The sequence below is a fragment of the Triticum dicoccoides genome, chromosome 4B (assembly GCF_002162155.2).
Source record: "Triticum dicoccoides isolate Atlit2015 ecotype Zavitan chromosome 4B, WEW_v2.0, whole genome shotgun sequence".
NCBI lineage: Eukaryota > Viridiplantae > Streptophyta > Magnoliopsida > Poales > Poaceae > Triticum > Triticum dicoccoides.
The window spans coordinates 666,859,893-666,867,371 of record NC_041387.1 but is presented as its reverse complement, the minus strand read 5'-3'; positions in this window follow the sequence as shown (position 1 = coordinate 666,867,371).

Below are 7,479 nucleotides of genomic sequence, written 5' to 3'. Positions count from 1 at the left end.
GGGCGGGCCCGGGGCGGCGACGGAGACGACGGCGGCGGCGACGAGGGGCGGGGATGGCCGGGGTCGGCGACGAGGGGCGGGGGCGGCGACGTCGACGGGGACGGTGTCGATCGGGGCAGGGCGGCGCGACGGAGAGGGAGAGGAAACATAGGGAAGAAACAGAAGGAAACTGAAATTTTTTAAGTGTTGTATATATTGGATGGACCTTTAGTACCAGTTGGAGCCACCAACCGGTACTAAAGGTCTGTTTTGGCCAGGCCAAGCGGCAGGAAGCGACCCCCTTTAGTACCGGGTGGTGGCACAAACCGGTACTAAAGGCCCCCCCTTTAGTACCGGTTTGTGCCACGACCCGATACTAAAGGGGGTGCGCTGGCGCAGGTGCGTTGCGGCAAGTTTACTCCCACCTCGCTAGCCGAGGGGCGACCGCACTGGTTTATAATCCCCCGTGCGGTCGCTCTCTCGAGCTCCTCTCCAAAGCAGGCTTACTGGGCCTACGTGTTCTTTGCAGCCCTGTGGGCCCACTTGGCCTTTGCGGGCCTGCATCCTGGCCCAACGACAGGTTGGGTTTCTAGTCGTATGCAGGCCGCTCTGGCCTAGTAGGCGGGCTTTTTTTATTTTATTTTTGCTTTATTTATTTTTGTGTTGTTTTTTGTGTGTATTTAGAGTTTCTTTGTGAACATTTTTGTTTTAGGTACAAAAAATTGCAAACTTTCTGTTAGGGCTTTTTTTATTATTTTTTTGCTTTATTTATTTTTGTGTTTATTTTTGTGTATTTAGAGTTTCTTTGTGAACATTTTTGTTTTAGGTACAAAAAATTACAAACTTTCTGTTAGTGCGCGTAGTTTTCAAATTTGAATAGTTTAAATTTTGAATTATTTGAAATTAGTGTGAATCACTAGTTTGTGAATAACTTAACTTTAAAAATCAGTAAAGGCATGAAAGAATTTGTTTGCACATAAAATTTCTTCGCGTTTCAAATGCCAAAACACATAACTACCCTAACTATTACAGAGATTCCCCTCTCGGTGCGAAACACAGAAGAAAGTGATGATAGCTAGTGAAGCCGATCACATCCCAGATCTTTGGGTGTGAAACTTTTTCTTCGCGTGTGTCGCTTTGCGCCGTAAGCATGGAAAATCTTCATCATTTAACGGGATACTCGGGTCAATATTCACTGTGAATGGAGCAATTTCATCAAACTTTTCATAATCTTCTGACTTGTCTATCTTGTCATCCACTCCCACGATGTTTCTCTTCCTAGAAAGAACTATGTGCCGCTTTGGCTCATCGTACGATGCATTCGCTTCCTTATCTTTTCTTTTTCTTGGCTTGGTAGACATGTCCTTCACATAGAAAACCTGTGCCACATCATTGGCTAGGACGAATGGTTCGTCTGCATACGCAAGATTGTTGAGATCCATTGTGTCATTCCGTACTGCGGGTCTTCCGTTACCCCGCCTCGTGTCATATTGACCCATTTGCACCGAAACAAAGGGACCTTTAAACCACGTCGATAGTCAAGTTCCCATATGTCCTGTATATAACCATAATATGTTTCCTTTCCCGTCTTGGTTTCTGCATCAAAGCGGACACCACTGTTTTGGTTGGTGCTCTTCTTATCTTGGGCGATCGTGTAAAATGTATTACCATTTATCTCGTACCCTTTGAAAGTCATTATATTCGAAGATGGTAACTGGGACAGCAAGTACAGGTCATCTTCAATAGAGGTGTCATGCATGGTACGTGTCTGCAACCAGCTGGCGAAACTCCTAGTTTGTTCACGTGTAATCCAGTCATTAGACCGCTCCGGGTGTTTGGAGCGTAGCAAATTCTTGTGTTCATCCATATACGGAGCCACCAAGGCGGAATTATGTAGAACTGTGTAGTGTGCTTCAGTGAGAGAATGTCCGCCATACATATTATTTGTTCCCCTCCTAGCTTGCCTTTTCCATCCAGTCTTCCCTTATGCCGCGATTCAGGAACACCAATCGGCTTAAGGTCAGGAATAAAGTCAATACAAAACTCAATGACCTCCTCATTTTGATGGCCCTTGGAGATGCTTCCTTCTAGCCTAGCACGGTTATGAACATATTTCTTTAAGACTCCCATGAACCTCTCAAAGGGGAACATATTGTGTAGAAATACAGGACCCAAAATGTTAATCTCTTCGCACAGGTGAACTAGGACGTGTGTCATGATGTTGAAGAAGGATGGTGGGAACACCAACTCGAAACTGACAAGACATTGCACCAAATCATTCTGTAACCTTGGTATGATTTCTGGATCGATTACCTTCTGAGAGATTGCATTGAGAAATGCACATAGCTTCACAATGGCTAATCGAACGTTTTCCGGTAGAAGCCCCCTCAATGCAACCCGAAGCAGTTGCGTCATAATCACGTGGCAGTCATGAGACTTTAGGTTCTGGAACTTTTTCTCTGCCATGTTTATTATTCCCTTTATATTCGACGAGAAGCCAGAAGGTACCTTAATACTGAGCAGGCATTCAAAAAAGATTTCCTTCTCTTCTTTGCTAAGAGCGTAGCTTGCATGACCCTGATGTATGCCGTCTTCTCCGTGCATACGTTGCTGGTCCCCCCGTGCCTCAGGTGTGTCTTTTGTCTTCCCATACACACCCAAGAAGCCAAGCAGGGTCACGCAAAGATTCTTCGTCACGTGCATCATGTCGATTGCGGAGCGGACCTCTAGGTCCTTCCAATATGGCAGGTCCCAAAATATAGATTTCTTCTTCCACATGGGTGCACGTCCGTCAGCGTCCTTTGGAACAGGTTGTCCGCCAGGACCCTTTCCAAATATCACCTTCAAATCCTTGACCATATCATGTACATCAGCACCAGTACGGTGGCGAGGCTTCGTCCGGTGATCCGCCTCACCTTTGAAATGCTTGCCTTTCTTTCTTACGGGATGCCTGCTCGAAAGAAATTGACGATGTCCCAGGTACACATTCTTCTTACAACTATTCAAATATATACTGTCGGTATCATCCAAACTGTGCGTGCATCCATGGTATCCCTTGTTTGTCTGTCCTGAAAGGTTACTGAGAGCAGGCCAATCATTGATGGTCACGAACAGCAATGCCTTTAAGTCAAATTCTTCCTGTTTGTGCTCATCCCATGCACGTACACCTGTTCCATTCCACAGTTGTAAGAGTTCTTCAACTAATGGCCTTAGGTACACATCAATGTCATTGCCGGGTTGTTTAGGGCCTTGGATGAGCACTGGCATCATAATGAACTTCCGCTTCATGCACAACCAAGGAGGAAGGTTATACAAACATAGAGTCACAGGCCAGGTGATATGGTTGCTGCTCTGCTCCCCAAAAGGATTAATGCCATCTGCGCTTAGACCAAACCATACGCTCCTTGCGTCATCTGCAAAATCCTTCCCGTACTTTCTTTCGATTTTTCTCCACTGCGACCCGTCAGCGAGTACTCTCAACTTTCCGTCTTTCTTACGGTCTTCTCTGTGCCATCGCATCGCCTTGGCATGCTCTTTGTTTTGGAACAAACGTTTCAACCGTGGTATTATAGGAGAATACCACATCACCTTGGCAGGAATCTTCTTCCTGGGGCGCTCACCCTCAACATCACCATGCTCATCGCGGCTGATCTTATAGCGCAATGCACCACATACCGGGCAAGCGTTCAAATCCCCATACTCACCGCGGTAGAGGATGCAATCATTGGGGCATGCATGTATCTTCTGCACCTCTAACCCTAGAGGGCAGACAACCTTCTTTGCTTCATACGTACTCTTGGGCAATTCGTTGTCCTTTGGAAGCATATCCTCTATCATTACCAGCAACTTTCCAAATCCCTTGTCAGATACACCATTCTCTGCCTTCCATTGTAGCAATTCCAGTGTGGTGCCCAGCTTTTTCTTGTCACCTACGCAATTCGGGTACAACAATTTTTTGTGATCCTCTAACATGCGCTGCAACTTCTTCTTCTCCAAATCACTTGCGCAGTTTCTCTTTGCATCGGCAATGGCCCGACCTAGATCATCAACGGGCTCATCTGATGCCTCTTCTTCAGCTTCTTCCCGCATTGCCGGCTCAGCTTCTTCCCGCATTACCGGCTCAGCTTCTTCCCCCACTGTTGTATCATCGTATTCTGGGAACCCATGGCCAGGATAGCTGTCGTCGTCCTCTTCTTCTTCATTGTCTACCATCATAACCCCTCTTTCTCCGTGCTTGGTCCAAACATTATAGTGGGGCATGAAACCGGACTCAAACAGGTGGACGTGAATTGTTCTTGACGTAGAGTAATTGCGACCATTCTTACATCCAGCACATGGGCAAGACATAAAACCATCCGCCCGCTTGTTTGCCTCACCCGCAAGCAGAAAAGTATGGACGCCCTCAACAAACTGGGAGAGCATCGGTCATCGTACATCCATTGCCGGCTCATCTTCATTACACAACACCGAATAGACCAAATTAATACAAGTTCATACATAAAGTTCATACAACACTTAAATGCAACAAACAAATAACTCTCTAGCTAAAGCATTTAAATGCAACAACAAATGCGATCAAGATCGCAACTAAGGTAACAATTGATCCAACAGCATAATGATACCAAGCCTCACTATCGATGGCATATTTTCTAATCTTTCTAATCTTCAAGCGCATTTTCTCCTTCTTGATCTTGTGATCATCGACGACATCGGCAACATGCAACTCCAATTCCATCTTCTCCCCCTCAATTCTTTTCAATTTTTCTTTCAAGTACTCGTTTTCTCTTTCAACTAAATTTAACCTCTCGACAATAGGGTCGGTTGGAATTTCCGGCTCACATACCTCCTAGATAAAAATATCTATGTCAACTTGATGGGCATAATTTGTCATAAACACGAAATGCAACAAATAGTTTTAAAAGAGAATATACCACATCTGAATCATAACAAGGACGAGGGCCGACGGGGACGGATATCAAAACCATGGCACTATGTATAACAAATAACGTACGGGTAAGATAATTATTATACGAGTAACTATATATCCAAATCACACAAACATCAATTTTTTATATAAAATTTCATGAACAAGAGGCTCACCACAAGGTGGTGCCGGCGACGTGACGGTGCGGGCGATCGACGGTGGTTACGACGGAGATTTAGAAGGCACTAAGTAAACCACACCTACATATGCAAACTAAGTGTTATTTTAACCTCAAATTGCATATAAATCAAATACTAGCACATATATATATTTCCTCCCAAATTACTAAACTCACAAATAAATAACTATGTAAAGCATTGCAAGAGCTAATCTAGCAATGAGAGATGAAAGGACAAAGTTGCTAACCTTTGTGATCATTTGAATGGATGGGGGCCTTCAAATCTTGACAAATTTTGGGCAAAATGTGTGATGAGCTCGAGAGGAAGAGGGGAAGAACAGAGAGGAGAGGGGAAAGGGGAAGAACAGAGTGAGCTCGGGTGGACGAAGGGTTTATGTAGGACGACCTTTAGTACCGGTTCGTGCCAAGAACCGGTACTAAAGGTGCTGGAGGGGGCCCAGACTGACAACATCCTGCCACCACTCTCATTAGTACCGATTCGTGGCACGAACCGGTGCTAAAGGTTAGCCACGAACCGGTACTAATGAGAGCGGCCCGGCTAGCCATTCGAACCGGCACTAATGTACACATTTGTGTTGTCTCAAATACAAACTGGTACTAATGTGCTTCACGTTTGACCCTTTTTCTACTAGTGTTTCGTCCTGGTTCGTGCCACCAACCATGACCAATGATCTGTGCTTCCCGCCCTTTGGGCTGGCGAAAAACACCTTTAGTCCCAGTTGGTGGCACCAATCGGGACGACAGGGGTGACACCAACCGGGAGCAATGCCTTTGGTATATAAGCAACCCTTAGCGGTTTCTCAAAAGATCAGTTCTTTCTACCCCAATGACCCTAGGTAGCTCCTGGTCGCTGTCGCTCCCGTCGCCGTCGCTCCCGTCGCCGTCGAGCCCTGCACCGCGGTCGCCGTGTCCCTGCCCTGCCGTCGCCGCCCCGACCCGTGCTACCCCCGAGCTCGCGTGCGCTGCCTCTGAGCTCCCGGCCCTATACAGCACCGCCCCTGAGCCCGCGACACCCCCGAGCCAAGCGTCGTTCCCATTGTGAGCCGTCGCCGCTCCGGGCCGCGATTTTTTAGTTATGTCTATGTTTAGCTATATATGTATGTAATGTTTATGTATATGTATATATGCATGTAATGTTGATGTATATATAATGTATATGTATATGTAGATGCTTAGTCTATATATAATGTAGATGTATATGTATGTTTTTCTCCATCGAGCCACTGCCGCTCCGGCCCGGTGTTTTTGTCCATTGATGTATCCATTTTTTTATGCTCATAGAATGTTTTTTGTTCATAGGAAGATTTTTTGTTCATAGAAATAGAGTAGAGGCAACTTTACTAAGTGTTCATGATTTTTTTGTACATAGAAATTTCCTCGATAATTTCGACATGGGGGGGGGGTCGTTAAAACATAACCCCGATAACTTCGACGTGAGGGGAGGGGGTCGTTAAAACATAACCCTGGTAACTTCGACATGAGGGGGGGTCGTGTCAGGACCCCGATCCTAAGTCACACTTATCTAGCATGTAACACATCATATCACTTTGCGGCCTCACGCACGGTATTCCCATGGGTGCCACCTTACCTGGCCCGGGACTGTCTGCGCCTTTTGGCTCACATATATGATAGTGTCACTAGCATCCATATGACTGAGAACCCGGGCCGACATGACTAGTCGTGAATCCAAAGTGGCACTAACTTACAGGGACATGCGTACAGGAACCAACAACAAACGTGACGATCATCAATGTATGAACCCAAGTCATAGCAAGCTACAAGGACTTAAAGGAACAACACATGATATTTCCTCAAAGAGACAGACACAGGAACGAAGAAGGACACATGCTGGCCAGTCTAAGAGTTCCGGAGTAGTAGCAAACTACCATGGCTCAGTGGAAGCACTCAGAGACATTTTCCCATAAGAGAGGCTACCAAGAATAAATAACTAGGTTTTCGGATCCCAGACATACCAAGCATTTCAAATCATACACACAATATGTTCGATATGTGCAAATACAACATGGCATCACAACAAGACTCTATGACTCGAAGTATTTATTCAATAGGCTCCATGGAGACAGATATTACAAACATGGGGCACATGACCCAACATATGGAGCATACAGGCAACGGAAGCACAACATGTCTGAGTATAGTCAATTACAAATGAAAGAGGTTGTGAAGCCTGACTATCTACAAGACCCTTCCAAGGGTACAAGATCGTAGCTAAGGTAACAAGCAAAACATCGAAGTCCACGTGGAACTACTAGTGAGGCTGAAGTCTCTCTGCAAAAACTTAAATTAAGCAAACGTGAGTACAAATTTACCCAGCAAGACTTATCAGAACTAACTACATATGCATTAGTATCAAGAA